Source organism: Camelus bactrianus, chromosome 30 (genome assembly GCF_048773025.1).
Source record: "Camelus bactrianus isolate YW-2024 breed Bactrian camel chromosome 30, ASM4877302v1, whole genome shotgun sequence".
Taxonomy (NCBI): Eukaryota; Metazoa; Chordata; class Mammalia; order Artiodactyla; family Camelidae; genus Camelus; species Camelus bactrianus.
In genome coordinates, this window is record NC_133568.1 from 8,922,878 (window position 1) to 8,940,297 (window position 17,420).

Genomic DNA, 17,420 nt, shown 5'->3' on the forward strand with positions numbered 1-17,420 from the left:
GCCTGTTGTGCGGTGAGCAGAACGAGTTTGGACTCGGTAATAGTAGCACAACTTACTGACCCATTCTTCTGTGGATGGACATCTGTGTAGTCGAACCTTCCAGCACACGTCTTTGGGTGGATTTGTGTATGTCTATCTGCTGGGTGTCAGGACTTAGAAGTGAAGTTGCCGGGACATGGAGTTCTTATGTTCAGCTTTAGCAACTACTACTAAACAGTTTTCCAAAGGGGTAAGTTATTTTTTTCATAGGTAATTTATTCAGACTGGCCACGACCTAATAAGGCACTGGTCCCCACCTTAGCTGATACTAACATTAGCTAACTAGTCTTACAGCAAAAAGCCCACCAAACCAAGAGCCAAAATAGTCAAGGGAAAATAATGGCTTTAAGCCCTGGGCACTGACTCTCCTCAGTGGCCTGGCCACCTGCAATCAGCAGGAAGAAGATTGACGCTGACATAAACCACAGCTAGAACTTTGTGTCAGGATAGTGGGCCCCCAAGATCCAGCAGGTTCCACATCCTCCGATTCAGCCAACCAGGGATCGAAAATATTTGGGAAAAAAAATTCCAGAAGGTTCCAAAAAGTCAAATTTGAATTTGCTGTGCACCAGCAATCGTTCACATGGCATTTACAGTGTATTTACAACTATTTATGTATCATTTACATCATAGTGATATTAGTAATCTAGAGATGTGCACAGGTTATATGCAAACACTACACCATTTTATGGAAGGGACTTGCGCACCGGTGCGTTCTGGGGTCCACAGGGCTCCTGGAACCAATCATGAGGATACTGAGGGACGACTGTATTCCCTATGGGAGGTATTTGGATTGTTTGATGCTCTGCAAATGATTAGCAATTGTCCAGAGAGCCTCTGCGGACACTGCTCTTCTGATCCTAATGGGATTTTAAACCTGTCTCTGCAGGAAGTCAAAGAAGTCTTTTTCACATACACACAATCACAAGCATCAGTGGGAGTCAGAGACCGAAGATCTTGAGCCAGGGAGGTCTGCAGTCCCTGTGGTTCCTATTAATATGGAACTGGGTTCCATTTTGAAGCCAAATTGATATTCTGATTGTAGTCTTGCAGCAAACACTCAGAAGGCCCTGCAAACAAAAGAGTAAACACATGGAGAACTCATCGCTCTGCCAGATTCAGTGAACACCATTTTTATACCCTAATTGCCAGGAATGAGGACAGCTGCCTCATTGTTTAAAACGCACACTCAAGCACAGTTAAGCCAAGAACAAATGTCAACACTGGCACAGTCTGCTAAATTACTGATAACTGATGGGCATTACTCACACTGTGAACGTTGTCTCTAGTATCAGATGCAAAGTTTCCTTTTTTATAAAAGATTTTAGAGGTTGCTGCTGGTTTAAGAAAGCTGGGTTTTGTACCATACGGCCCAACTGCAACCTACCAGGTTATGTAAGTGACATTCCACCCATGTGTTGAAGGAGTTTGTGATAAGGACACACAGTTCTTGTGCCTCTACGTTTGTGTTAACAAGGCAGGCTTCAAGAGGCTGACTCCTGGCTTGGGGACACTTTACCTGTGATGAGGGTGTCCTGTGGCCACTGAGTAGAAATGCCCAGGGGATAGCCTCGTAATCCAGAGAGCCCGAGTTCACCACTTGCATGGGCTGCCACAGACACCGGACTGTACGCCATCAGTCTTGTTTTCAGTAAATTATTATTATAGAATAGGACTATAATTTAAAACCCTTGTTCAGTTCCCTTATGAAGCACCAGTTTTGTTCTGAATAACTCATTAAATAATTTTGAACGTGGATACAAAGTCATCTCCAATCTGAGAAACATCCTCTTTCTGTCTCAGCCCCACCTCCCAGGTGTCACTGAAAGAGAAACACACAACAAGGAAGTTGTAAGTTAAGTTTTATTCGAGGACCTTACAGAGAACTGTAACTCCGAGGAACTGCTCCAAAGGGGTAAAGGAGGAACCAGGACATATATGAAAAAAAATTTTTTTTTTTTGCTGGAAAAGACATGTAGTCAAACATCAAAAGATTACTACTGATCACAAAGAACAGACATCACGAGTTAATTATTTTTGTGCTTTTCTATATATGGGAAGATGCAAGAATCTGGGGTCATTTAAAATTTTTCCTTAGATATGCATCTTAACTATTTAGGGGCCAGGGTGCGCTGTCGGTGGTGGGCAGCTGCAGGGGCTGAAGGCTTAATCCTTGTAGAACTGATGTGGTGGGCAATGGTTTTTGTTGACACAAGTATTTCCTGCATTTGCCCCAGTTTATCCAATTTGCTTCAAAGGGTAGAGACAGTATTATTGTTATTCCATAAAAGCTTATGCATCCAGTGCGATGCACTGCAGTAAGATTCATTTCCACCTCGGGTATGTCCTATTCCCACACGTAGTCAGAAACAGCTACACGGTTTATAATAGGGTCACTCAGAACACATTTAGATGACTTAGTGGCCAAAGGGGACCCAGAGTGTCCTTTGCTCACCTTAAAACCTGAGCCCTGGGGTAGAAACACTGGGGTCAGATCCTGCCCTTGGAGGGAGGGCACTCACGAAATCAGCTGGATGTTTTTTGTTACGACCCGGCGTAGACCCCTAGACACGTTTTGCTGCTGGTCTGTATAATGCTTGCTAGAATTTCAAAAGAACGCCTATAAATATAGCTGCTCAGAAATGTTTAGTGTTCCTTGGGTACCTGAGAAGAGGAAAGGGATGAATGCTCCCCTGTGATCGTCCACTTCTAAAGCACCAGGGGAGGTTCCCAGCCCTCAAGCCATGGCCACAGCAGAACATGTGGCATTTAACTGCCATCCTGGGACCCAAAAGCTCCAGGCATTCCATGGACGTGGTGGAGTGTATATACCACGTGCTGGGTACTACGTGACGTGCCAGGGAAGGGAGGATCAGTAAGTCATAGTCTGTGTCCTTAAAGGAGCTCACAGTGCAGTGAAGACAAGGAGGATGTGTGTGCCTCTAACCCACAATGGGGTGGCAGGGGTGAGGAGGTGGGCAGAGGGTGGAATGGCTAGGGAAGTGTCCAGAGGAGGCGGCATTTCACCTGAATTGTGACAGGTAAGGATGGTCAGCCAGGTGAAGCACTGGGATGAGGTGTGCAGGGCAGAGGGAGCCACGCGGGCAGCAGCAGATATGTCAGAGCTGGCTCAGTGTGGCTGGAGATGAGGCTGGGGGGGTGGCCAGAGCCAGAGCATAGGACATTGGGACTTTATCTGTGGCACTCTTGCAAGATTTTAAGTGGGAGAATGATATGATCAGATTTGCATTTTAGATAAATCAGTCTGTGGGCTGGTGAACAGTTTGAGGGGGAAATGCCTGAAAAGGCACGGATGTGACAGCTTCTCTTCCATCCCTGACAGCTTCAGCACCCTCCCCACTGCCGCAGCCCCACACACACCCCAATGGCCGCAGCCCCACCATGGGTCTCTCCTTATTGCCCCAGTTTGAGAAGGCATTTTCTGCCTGCTTCCAAGGAGTAGCGGCATAGGATCACTTGCTCTCTGAAAAGTGTCACCATATGAAGTGCTTCACCATCCAGCTCATTTGATATTCATGGAGATCGGTTAAGCATTCTCGGGGCAGGTCCAGCGCACACTGGGACAGCCCAGCGCCTGTCTCTGATACGTTCTCCCCCCCACCCCACCTTCCAGGGTTCCTTCTGCTCCTCAGGTTCCTGGTGCAAAAACACTCTCTTCCCCCTCCCTTTTAAAACCCTGCTCTAGGGAAAGGCTCCAATAGCTTTCATTTAGGGCTCCCGATGGAGAGAAATTTAACGCAAAGCATCATCCATGCCTGTAATAAAAGCATGTCCCAGCGGAGCTGCACTCAGAGCACTGGAAGGAAACAGACAGGTGAGCAGCACCTTAATCACATCCTCCAAAGTTTCCAGTACTATCACATGGGGTGCAGTTTTCCGGAGGAACACATATCTGATGTTATAAAAGAAATTGGTGGAAATGGGACTCGTTTTAAAGAAAACTTCTTGTAGAGTTTCCTCATCAGTACTTGTATGTGAAAAACAGCAGGGCTGATGTATTCTGCCCGATCACCCTGAAAACGGAGCCTCGTCCACAAGTGCAGTCACAAGCAGGACGGCCTGGCCTTGCTAGGTGGTGGGTGTGCCCGGGTGGTCGTTATACAGGCCAAGTATAGGCAGGGCTGTGCACCAGGGGTCAGCAAGTGTTTTCTGAAAGGGCCAGATAATAAATTCTGGAGGTTTTGTGGGCCATACACCTTCTGTTGCATTCAGCTCTGCAGCTGCCTGAGACAGAAGCAAATCAGAGTGACCAGAGGTGGCCCGCAAGCTGTGGTTTGCTGCCCTGGGTCGGTATTATGTGATATGCAGAGCTCCATGCAGAAAGTCCTACACCACTGCCCTGAAGAGTCTACAAAAGGCATTCCCCTGTATTCAGGCATTATGTCTACAAAGGCCTGATAGATCATAACATGTTAATCCATTATCCTCCATCAACACGTTCACATAGATTCATTTATCCTTGGAGTGCAGCCTGGCGATCACAGGGTGACATCCCCGTGCACAAAGTGCCCTCTCACTCTGACCATCTGCATCACAAATGCATGCCCCTGGCCGTCAGGGACTACTGAGCGTGAATGTGGGCCACTTGGTGAGACTCCATCTCACTTCTGGAAATAATAAATCTTGTGTCTTGCAGGTCAGTGCATCAGTTAAGATCTTTGGACTAAAACAACAGGAAACAGAAATGTATTATCCTACATATCAGAACAACTAGAGGTGAGTGGGATCCACAATTGGCTAACCAGTATTTCTAGAACCCGGCTTCTTTCTAGCTTTTGCTCTACCATCCAAAGTATGGGCTTCTTCCGAAGCATGGCTGTCCTCATGGCCATATGATGGCTGCCAGCAATAACTAAGACATCTGCAGGACAGAGAGAGAGAGATAGAGGGAGAAAGAGACATCATCCCAACCTGGGACCAATAAATCACCAGAGGGATGCCATGCACGGGATTGGCTTACGCCTGGGTCCTTGAACCAATCACTGACAAGGTGATGGTGTTACCAGAGTTGGCTTAGTCTACTGAGAACTGAGGTCAGTTCCAGAAACCACATTGCTGCTACCCAGCTGGAGACAGTATGAGTGTGGGAGAGTCAACTCCATGTCTGCCATCACCCGGAGCAGCACTTTTTCCCACTTATGTTTCCCTTTTCCTCCTTTTAATGGAACCATTTCTGTGACCGAGTAGTGTTGATGGAAGAGAAATGAGACACGGGAAGATGTGCCCTTCCGACATCCCAGAAATGCCATCTCAGCCACGTACAGCACCACCGGCGCCCTGTCTCCTGCCCATCCCCCCAAACTCCAACACGTTACTGGTTTCCTGGTGCCAGCACCTGTGAACAGCACCGCCAAGCCCACAGCAAAAGAGAGAAGCCAGGGAACAGGTCGGCCAGCTTACAAGTGAGGGAACAGATTATGTTTGTTGTCTGAACGCCTTGGTGTTTGGCTGCAAAGGCTGACGGGCTGGAGAAAGTGGCTGGCGGCGTCCGGGCCTGTGGGAGGAGCTGTGGGGCGGGGGAGAGCTTGGGATGGGGAGTCAGAAGGTGATGTGATTTAGGCCACAGCTCTGTGAGCTCAGGAGAGACACCTCTAACCCACTGGTGTGGTCACATGTAAACTGGAAAATGTAATACCCACCCCTCAGAGTGGGAGTTTGTGGAGATTAAACGTCAAACTGTGAGAACACTTTGTAAACTACAAATCTGCACACCTCTAAACAGCGGTGTTTACTGTGGCCTGAGATGGAGGGAGAGAGTTCACAAATGTTGACTCTTAGTAAAGTGGTGAAGCTGGTCAGGTGTCTCCGATGGCTCCTCTCTTCCCCCATCAGTTCTTGACTACTCCCAGTGCTCAGGACCTGATCCCCCAGTATCCCTACCAGAGCCCAGACCAGGATCTGCCCCCTTCACTCTCCTCCCACCAGAGCTTACCTGCCTTGAGTCTCACTGTCTCATCTCAACACACACCCGAAGCCAGCCTAAGGAAGTATGGACTCGAGGAAAGAGCATGGTCCTAGGAGTCAAAACCCTGAATTCCAGGTCTGGCTCTGCCATTAACTGGCCACCTGAATCCAGGCTTGCTGAACCTACTGACAGTCTTGGACTTTTTAGCCCATAAAAGAAAAGAGAGCTCTGGTTACAAAAACTTTTTCCAACATCGAAACTCTGGCTTCAAAGCAAAAGGATGCCTTCTGTTCTCCACACTGCTCCCCAACCCAGCCATGTCCCTTCTCAGCCCAAATGGCAGCCCCGAGACACTATCATGAAAGGACAAGGGCCTCTGGGAGCATAGTTTGAAAACATTAGGCTAAATGATCCCCCGAGGTCCCATTCATCTTTCAAATTCTCTAACTCAGTCTCTGCTTTGAAGATAGACAACTTTATGCTAGTGTGAGAGGTAATGTAACACAGTACCCCTGCTATCAGAGACATCAACGTTTGCATAGGCATCCTGATAGCTGTATCATCTTCTAAGCTAACATATAAAGATGGAATTTCAGGTACCATGTGTGTGAAGGAGGTAGTTGGGAGACCCCCCTCCCCGGATCCCCTAAGATCATAGGATTTGGGTTGTCCATTCAGCTTTCAAGTAGGACCTAATCTTTTCAAGTAGTTAATGGCATTTTTCAGGCTGGTGAGTGACCTCTTGAAGCCTGTCAAAGGGTGGGTTCCCATCAGAAGCTTGGAGGACAAGAAAAGCCATCATGTCTTTCATGGGGGGAATAAAGAGTTAGAATCCAGCTCAGCTCTGAGGGACAGAAATCCCCTAAATGATAAGACTTAATAAAGATGTACAGTTTTTTTCTATTATATAACAGACATCCAACAGCAATCTAAGGCGAGGAGAGTAGCTGCATTCAAAAAAGTCTTTAAAGATCCAGGCTCTTTCTGGCTCATCACTCTAATACTCCAAGGAAGTAGCTCTTGTCCTCACATTCCAGAATGGATGCCAGAGCTCCAGCCATCAGATCTAGAGCCCAGTTAACAAGTTGGGGGAAGAGATAAAGAAAGGTGGGTCTTCCTCCCTTTAAGGACGTTATCTGACATAACACTTCCGCTCACATCTCATTGGCTAACTTGAGTCCTGTAGTCAACCTAAATGCAAAGGAGGCTGAAGAAAATCATCTTCTTGCTGGGAGAAGAAGAAAGGAGGACCTGTGACCACTAACGGGTTCCATGTCAGGAGCTAATCAGCCACAAGGAGGGGTCAACGATTCCTTGAATTTCAATGCTGGGATCTATACACTGACCCAGACTCTTGGGAATTTTCCCTGGATGTGTTTAGATTCTTAAACAAAACTTTTAATGTCATTTAAATACATGCAGATGAGAGCTGCATAAGTAATAGGGAGTGTGAACTTTAAAAATACATTTGTACTCAACTATATGCTACAAAGTTCCTATTTTCTTTTTAACCTTTTTAAAAAGTATAACATATGTACAGAAAAGTGCACAAATTATGGTGTATAGATCCATAAGTCATCACAAAGTGAAGACACCCAGGTAACTACCACTAAGGAAAAAAAAAGAAAGAAACCATCAGCCCCTAGAACCCTCCTCATGCTCCTCTGGGTCTAATCTGCCCATCTGGAATCCTTTCCTTTTCTCTGCTTTTCTTCCCAGTTCTACCCTAGCCCCATCTTCTTTTCTGCTCACCTCACTTCCCAGGCCTCCCAGGCACCCTGGGGGTGGTAATTTCTGGAGGCTGTTGTGCCTCCTAGCACAGTGGAAATAGCATGACCTTTGGAGCCAGACTCACCAAGATCTAGACCTCAGTCCCTCTGCTCACAGACTCTGTGAATCTGTTAGCAGAAAGAGAGACCCCCCAGACTGGCAAGCCCACCAAAAGTGTGGGTTCTTGCCTGCCAGTTGAGAAAATTCTCAGCAGAAGCAGAAGGACAAGGTGAAAGGTATTGCTCAAAAGAGAACAAGAGACTCGAGTCGGGGAGGCATAAGCCCAGGTGGCTGGGTGTGAGGACTCCCACTTTTGAGGTCTTGGCTGGGTCCTTCAATCTGTCTTCGTTGGTGCCTCTTGTCCTCTTTCCATTGGCTGCTCTTTTCCTGCTTGCTTTCCAGTTCGTTCTGCTCCATGGAACAAACACTCTGCGAAAACAAGGCCAGGTCACTAGGGACCCTCCATCAATGTGGTCAAGCTAGATTGAGCCAACGAGACCCTTAAACCATGTGGTCAGATAGACAGATTAGATCTAGTCAGGGCCTTCTGTCCCTTCAGGGTGGCTTTTTCTATGACTCAAGCATAGGTCCTCTAGGTCAGTTCATTTTAAACTTCTAAAAGGAGTCTCTAGTTAATGGGTCTGAGTTTCGGTTCCCTAGCTCCCTGCCTCCTTCAAATCCAGGCAAGAGACGTCACCTCTCTCACCCCTGCCCAGGCACTGTCCTGGGGTCAAATCTGCTGGTTCTCATACTCCCCACAGGCCCAAGTGCATGCTGGCACTCCACACGTGGTGGCCCACGTGACAGCCACTGCACTTCCATTTTTCTTCTTTTGGTTGGGACTTTCAAAAGCCCTGGGCGGCAACATGATTATTTCCATTTTACTGATTGGCACTGTGATGCCCGCGGAAGCAAAACGACTTGCCCAGCATCACACAGCAGGTCAGCGGCACAGGGAAGACCAGACCCTGGGCTCTGAGGCTGGGCCATGACCAGGAGCTGCAGCCTTCATGACACAAAGATGCTGAGAACGGGGACGGAGTTCAGACCTGCCTGCAAGCCATAGCCATCCAGGTGCTTTTTTTTGGTCCAGGGCTGCCTGGTTCTTTAACAGATTCACTGTCATCCTTCCCAGTACGTTTCCCAGCCTCGCCAGAAGTTTTCCTAAACAGACTCACAGATGCCAACCTTATGACACTTGCTAATAAAAACAGCTCCCTAAGCAGGATTGGGTTCCACAGTGGTGCCTAATAATATCTACAGACATGTGTGAGTCGATCACTGGTTGCACTGAGTGTATCAGACCCTCCCAGGACCAGACAGAACGCGGATCCTTCAGGGCCAAGGCGGTGTCTGCAGCCAGGGCAGGGGCAGGGCTGGAAACTGGGCACCTGGCGGGACGAGAGGGCAGTGAACCAAAGTCAGGTCCATCCTGGCCACATCAGCAAAGCTGGGCAGTTCATCCTCTGACAAACACAGTGACCCCGAAACAGGTGCCGGATGATCCATGGGCCCGGGTTTGGAAACCCACGGGAGCTTCAGAGGAAAACGCCTCACCTGTCCCAAGATGTTCAGACATTTATTTAGAAGGGGTCGGGTCTTTCCTTTTACTATAAACGTGAGATGGACAAGCAAGGAACCCTTGGAGAGGAGGCGCAGAGACATGTGCAGAGTGATGTGCAGAGGACGAGGACGAGAGCCAGCCCTGGGAGACGGTCTGGCCAAGCGCTGTGGCTTCTCCGGGGCGCTCTGGAGGCCTCTCCCCGTCTGCCCTCCGCCCCTTCGTCTGCTCTGCCCCGGCCCCTTCCCTTCTCCGCATCAGCAGTACTGGGTGCTCACTGCTTGCAGGGCGCTGTCCAGCGTGCTTCCCCGGCGTTCATTCATTTAATCTTGTCTTACGAGGTAGAGGCTGTTAATCACGCCCACACTCATGAGGACGCCGAGGCACGAAAGGGTAAGTAAGTTGTCCAAGGTGACCCAGTGAGTGAGAGGTGGGAACGGGATCTGAACCCAGGCCGTCTGGTTCTAGGGCCACCCTTCTGCTTCAGCCGAAGTCTGACTCTGACTGGCTCCCTGACCCCTGTGTTGTCTTCCAAGCCCTCAGGACCCCAAGGCCCAGGCGCAGGGTCTGTTGACTCAACGTCTGGTACTGCGGCTGGCTGCCTCCCCCTCACCTCGCCTCCTGCCACCATGCTGGAAGATTCCAACACCCATCTGAAAGATGCAGCTGCCAGCCAGCCTCGTAGGCCTTCGCCTCTCTGGACTCCTCCCCTCTCTGCCCTGCGGTCCCCAGTGCCGTGCAAGGTAGAAGAGAGGGCTGACTGAGAGCCTGGCCTCTGGGGTCACGCCACCTACATTCTACTGCCGACCCAGCCAGTTACCGGCTTTGTTCCCTTAGATAAGTTTCTTGACCTCTCTGAGCCTCAGTTTATTTATGGAATAGGCTAATAAGAGAAACCAGCTTCCAGAATTATGGTGAGGAGTGACAGTAGGCACACCAATTACTTAAAAGGGAGCCAGCCGCATGGAAATGAGTTAGGAAATCTTGGCACTTACTGTGACCACATCTTGTCACGCAGACTCTGAAACCATAAAATCAGAAATTCCACTTTCTAACCACAGTTTCCTGTTTTCCATTCTTACAGCTCTTCTGCCGCCAGTAGCCTACTCTGCTGTGTTAACGCCCCAAGGGCTGGAGTCCCCGTTCTCCAGTGTATTGGCCACTTCCTGGCTTCCTTCCTACTTCGTTCAGACCCCATGGTCAGTCACTTCGCTGACATCCACGCAGTTACCCACATTTTGCTCACACTTGGTCTGTGTCTGTGGGATTAGGTTCAGTGGTATATAATAGCAAACCCAGAATAACAGTTCTTAAAATCATTAGAGCCTATTTCTCTCTCACATAAAAGGAATCCAGAGGTGGTCAAGCCGGAGGTGGGATGGTGGCTCTAAGTGGATCAGGGACCCGTGCTCTTCCCTTGCTGTTGGCACATTGTCTCATAGTCCAAGATGGCTGTTTGAGCGCCAGCCACAGTGTCTACATTCCAGACAGCACAAGGGAGGAAGGAGGAGGAGGGGAGAACAAAAGGGAGAGCCCCGGCAGCCTATCCTCCTACTCTGGAGCCTTCCTCTTGTATCTTATAGCCGCACCTAGTTGCTACATACTTCCTGATCCAAATAAAAGGCAATGGGGGAGGACGGTCCCACTACTGTACTTGCCTGGCCTGTCCACGGCCAGTGATGACTTCACCACCCACTTCTGCTTCCAGGCTCTCCCCACTGCTGGAGAAAACAGCAGTCGTCCTGACAGGCAGCGGTGTGGACTTGTGGCTTCTGGCCCCACTGAACCCCTACACTCTGGACAAGGCCAAGTCCCTCTCTTTTTCATGCTTCATGGCAATTCTTTCAAGTATTTGATCACTCGCCTGAGACACTTCCCACCCCTATTCCTGGCAGAAGGTCTTGTCTCCGGTTCTCCTTCTTATCTGTCCCTCTCATGCCTCTGAAGCTGCTGCAGCTCCAACCAGGGGATGACTGCCACCCAGGCGACAGCATACCTGCTCTTTCCCTGAGCCGCACAACAGCGTTCAGCACAGTGCTCAGCACACATTCAGTGGAAACAAATGATGAGCACGAAGGCGCTGGTAACTGACGGCTCAATCTGTGCACGCTTTCGAGATGCTCTGTAACCAGAGCCCCCAGTGCCTCATCCATCGGAGGCCCCAGGCAGGCTGGCCGAGGCCATCTCAGGGACAGGGCCACCCAGCACCCTTCAGTCCCTCCTCTCAGCCCCCGATGGGCCTCGGAATGGAGAGAGCTCCCCCTGCAGGAAGCTCAGCATCGGGGTCCATCAGCCCCCTCCACCAGGATGCTGAGGGCAGCCCCCAGGCTCAGTCCCCGCTGGCACGTGGGCACAGGGCACACCATCCACCTCACAAAAGAGGGAAAGAACCTCGAGGGAGAAGGCCACGTTCAGGGGATGGTGTCATAGCCTTACAAAAAACCTGCCCCCTTTGCATTCTGACTGCTGGTAAGGAGCAGTCCGGGTGCTGACGTCCCTGGGTTTAGGGACTGACTGAGGTCACCACCCCACTCTTCAGTAAGCAGAGAGGAAGCGAGAGGAGAGCTGGCAGTCAAAGCCCTCTGCTCCCCCCTCCCGCCCAGAGCCTCGGATTCCAGCTGTGCCTGGCGCCCAGGGGCGAGGTGCTGCCCTGAGGCTCACATTGTTCTCAGGACCCCTGAGGTGCCCACTCTCCTCCACCTTCACTGGAACTAATGAGCGCTTGGGTCAGGAAATTGCTCAGTGGCTAAGGGTGCCTACTCAGTGTGAAAAGTCTGACTTAGGGGTTGTTATAAAAAGGAACGAAAATAACAGATGTGCCTCTCCATCTGCCTTTGCGTTCCCTGTTTCATTTATCACACGCGGCTCGCAATAGCTACTCATTTTCACATTTTCCCCAGTCACTTCCTCCCTCCAACGTGAATGACTCAAAATAACCACCGCCACATGGGGTCAGCCTCATCGCCGTGCAGAGCGGGCAGATGCTCCAGGATGTGGACCACGCCCAGGAGAAGCCTCAGGTGACCTTCCCCCATCACCATACCCATGGCCTCTCCTCCCGCAGCCAGAGGCAGCACTGAGGAAGGAGGCCTGGGACTCATCTCCCATTGCAGAGGCTGGGATGACTTTAGAAAGTTTCCTGAGGACAAGGTTGGCTAGGAGAGCAAGAGACAGCAGAACACAAACCACCTGGCATGGAAGGAACACCTGACCAGAGATAGGCCCTGGGTTCTCGTCCAATATATGCTATCAGCATGCTGTGTGGCTATGGGCAGGTTGCTTCCCCTCTCTGGGTCTCAGTCAGACTCACCATATATATAATAAAGGTACAAGGGCCCTTCTGCACTGGGTCCATCCCTGGAGAATCTCCAACATTCAGTCCAGCTTCCTAAATCTCCTCTCCACCCCTTACCAATTAGGCTTGCCAATACCTTAGTTAGCTGCCCATTTTACATCTTGCCTGGTCTAGTGCAGTAGACTCTGGGCTGTTCTTCCAGTCTCCCTGTCAGCTCCTATAGTCTGTTCTCATGGCCACCAGACTTCTTCTCAATGCTGATCTCATGTGCTGTTTAAAATCCATCAGTCACTCTCCAATAAGCCTTCAAGACTTGATTCAGTTGTCACCTCCCCTCACTTCACTCCTTCATGCCCACCTGCAGGCCAAGCTCACTGCCTCCCCCTCTGTGTGAAGCTGCCATACCTGAGCAGTCTGTGAGAGAGCTGAGGATGTGAAGCTGTGTCTCCTTCATTACTGCATCACCAACAGGCAGACCTAGGGGAAGTTACGTTCTGTCAATGCTTCCTGAACGTGATGGCAAATTTTATGTGTTAACTTGGCCAGGGCACAGCACCCAGATATTTGGTCAAACACTATTCTAGAAGTTTCAGTGAATGTATTTTTTAAGATGAGATTAACATTTAAATCAGTAGACTTTGAGTAAAGCTGATTATTCTTCATTGTGTGGGTGGGCCGCATCCAATCAGTTGACGGCCCTAAGAGAAAAAAGACTGACCTCCCCTGAGAAAGAGCAGATTCTGCCTCCAGACAGCCTTCAGACCTGAGCTACAACATCAGCTCTTCTCCGGGGCTCCAGTCTGCCAGCCTTCCCTGCAGATCATGGACTCCCCAACCTCTGCAGTCATAAGAGCCAATTCCTTAATCTCTCTCTTTCTCTCTAAACACACACACACACCATGTGTTCTATTTCTTTGGAAACCCTAATACAATGAGTGAATGATTCTATCCCCCTACTCCCCTCCACGCACACTTACCTGATACCTGTGGCTGAAGAAGGTGTGGGAGGAAGCGGAAGGGAAGTTGAGAGCTTTTCATATGTGTATTAGCTGCTTTTTATATTCTTCTTTATAAAGAGCCTGTTTAAATCTTTTGCCCTTCTCACAGCGCTGTCATTTGTCTTTTATATTGACTTGTAGGAAGTTTTCAAAACATATTCTGGATACATGCCCTTTGTCAGATATACATGGCTTGTGACTATCTCCCACTAGAATGTGATTTGTGTTTTCCTAATATTGTCTTTTGATTATTAGAAATTTAAAATTCTGATGAAGTTAAATCTATTTTTTTTTCTTTTATGATTAGGGACATTTGTGTTCTAAGAATTCTTTTTCCATCCCAAGATTGAAAAGGTATTTCCCTCTGTTTTCGTCTAGAAGGTTTATAGACTTAGATTTTTACATTTAAATTTATAACCCATCTCAAATTAATCTTTGTGTATGGTATGAGGTAGTGGTCAACGTTCATTTTTGTTCCATAAGGACATTCAGTTATTCCAATACTGTTTATTGAAAAGACTTTTTTCTCCCACTGAAATGCATTAGTGCTTTTATAGAAAATCAAGTTATATTATATGTATGGGTTTACTTCTGGATTTGATATTCTATTACATTGATCTATTTACCCATATGCCAGTAATATATGGTCACATCTGTTGTAACTGTACAGTATGTCTTGAAATCCGACTATATAAGTCCTCCAACTTCTGTCTTTAAGATTATTTTGCTTATTTTATGTCATTTTGCAATTTCATGTACATTTCTAGAATCAGCTTATTAATTTCAACAAACAGTCTGATGGAATTATAGTTGGGATGTCATCCACAGATGGCCAACAGGCACACGAAAAGATGCTCAACATCACTAATTATCAGAGGAATGCAAATCAAAACCAAAAGAGGTATCACCCCACACCAGTCAGAATGGCCATCATCAAAAAGTTTACAAATAATAAATGCTGGAGAGGGTGTGGAGAAAAGGGAACCCTCCTACACTGTTGGTGGGAATGTAAAATGGTGGAGCTACTATGGAAAACAGTATGGAGGTTACCTAAAAAACTAAAACTAGAGTTGCCATGTGATCCAGCAATCCCAGTCCTGGGCATATATCTGGAGGAAACTCTAATTTGAAAAGATACATGCACTCCAATTGTTCATAGAAGCACTATTGGCAGAGGAAGCAAATTAAATGTTCATTGACAGACGACTGGATAAAGAAGTATGGTGTATAAATATACAATGGACTATTACTCAGCCATAAAAATGAATGAAATACTGCCATTTGCAGCAACATGGATGGACCTAGAGATTATCATACTAAGTGAAATAAGTCAGACAAAGACAAATGTTATATGATATCATTTAAATGTGGAATCTAAAATATGATACAAATGAACTTATTTACAAAACAGAAACAGACTCACGGACATAGAAAATAAACTTACAATGACCAAAGAGGAAAGGGAGGGGGAAGGATAAATTAGGAGTCAGGGATTAACATATACACACTACTGTATATAAAATAGATAAACAACAAGGATTTGCTGTATAGCACAGGGAACTACATTCAGCATCTATAGTGGAAAAGAAATCTGAAAAAGAATATATGTGTATCTGAGATACATATGTGAATCACTTTGCTGTACACCTGAACTAACACAATATTGTAAATCAATTATACTTTGATTTTAAAAATTTAAATTAAAAATATTACTTGGGGTGTCATCTTAACAATATGACATCTGAAATACATTGTCATCCAATCTAGGAACATAGAGTACATATTCATGTATTCACACTTTGTTGAGTTTTTCTCAGCAATAATTTGTAGTTTTCCGCATAGAAGACTTCCCCATCTTTTGTTAAATTTCTTTCTAGGTCTTCTATACTTATGATGTTATTGTAAATGGCATTTTAAAAATAAACTATTTTTAGAACAGTTTTAACGAAAAATTGTGAAATAATGCAGTTCCTCTGTACCCCACACTCAGTTTCCCCTCTTGTCAACAACTTACATTAGTATGGTGCGTGTGTAATTGATACACTGGTATTAAGCAGAATCCAGAGTTTATCCAGATTTCCTTAGTCTTTTTTATCTTTTTTTAGATTTTATCAAGAAGTTTGAATAATTTTAACTTTTAATGTTTTACATTTCTAGAATTTGGTTTCTAAGAATATTTTGTTTTTTGAACATTGATATTTTGTTTGTTGTTAGTTTTCCCCCAATTTTTAAAATGAATATTTATCATATCATTAATTATATTTCTTTTATGAGGACGTGTCTTTACAATATGAAAGCAAATTTTATTAATATTGGAGGTGTTCCGTTGAAATCGGACACAACATCATTTTGTTAAGCAAATTTGTATTGAGAGTCAAAAATCAGAAATATGAAACTTGCCATCGCATTTCATAATTACAGTTCGGTCTGATGATTGTGAACGTTGTACACTGCATCTGAGTCTTCTTTATTGAGCCTTCTTTTTTTTTTTCCTGCTTTAAAAAAGTCTATTTTAGAATGCACACTAATGTTTACCAGTTTCTTATTATGTCAAGGATTTTCCTCTTGTAAAAGAAATGAGGGGCATTTATAATTAGATGAAGAAGGTCTTAAGGGGATCCTGCTCTGAAATCACGCTACGCCTAACACTAGTCTTGAGGGAGTACGGGGCCAGATCTGGGTCTGTTCTCTGAGAAATGGGGGTGCTGTGTGTAAGAGAGAGAGAGGAGAGGAGAAGGAGGAATGGGACAGGTAAGAGAATACTACTCACAGTTAATAGACTGGAGTGTCTATGCAGTGAGTTGTCAGTGTGAAAGTATCAATTGCAGCCACTTAGAAGGACGGCTCGCCATTTCTAGCAAATCATCACACAGCATGAGAGTGAGTACGTGAGTCAGTGACGTCAGACCCTCCTTCAAAACCACAGGCTTCCACAGCAATGCTTCCAGAGACAGGCCCCAGGGCCCGACCCCACTTCACCCAGGTCACTCCATTTCATCTGCTCTTAAGATTTAATTTGAAAGAAAAACTTCACCAGAGGTGAAGAAAAGGGAGCAGGGACCAGAGGCCAGGAGGGAAAGCATTTGCAAACCATTAGCATGAAAGGTTAAGTCTAGGCTACAGAAGCTTGTGGCTTCCATTAAACCTTCGTCTCCAACTCTGAAAAAGAAGCGCACCGAGAGAGAAATAGCTTGACCACATATTAAAACGCATTCTAATGCCCCGATAATTAAAACAGTGTGGTAGTGATGTCTGAATGGATAGATTTCCAACAGAACAGAATAGAAAGTAACAGAAATAGGCCAACGCGCATTGAGCAACCTGGTAAAGCAACGAAGATGGATTATAAGATAAAAGAAACACAGATGCTCTGAATTATGAAATGAGCCTTCCCAGGGGGCAAATGAAAAAGTCTCCCGAAGTCTTGGAGGGGCAGGCTCCGAACGGGGTTTCTGCTTTTTCTCCCTCTACTCATGGTTTTGGGTTTGCCTGAGCTAAAATTAAGTCCAGCACTGGCTGTAATTGTGTGTTCCTTTCTAAATTCAGATAATTTGGGGCAGCTGGACAGCAGGCCGGGCTCTCACTTCATTAAGCCTCTGTTCACCAAAAAAGCTCTTCAAAGCCCCCGACTCTGGCCCTCCGGCCTCAGGCTCCACATCCCTCCCAAGGCGGGGCCCTGCTGTTCCTGGGCAATGATGCAGAATATATTCAAAGGCCAGAGGCCCTGCCAGCCCTCCCAGCCCTCACCCAGGCCGAGGCCCAGACACACATTAAAGAAGAAAGGAGCTCTACGCGTGGCTCCTGAGCCCCTGAATTCTGACTGTCCTGGGA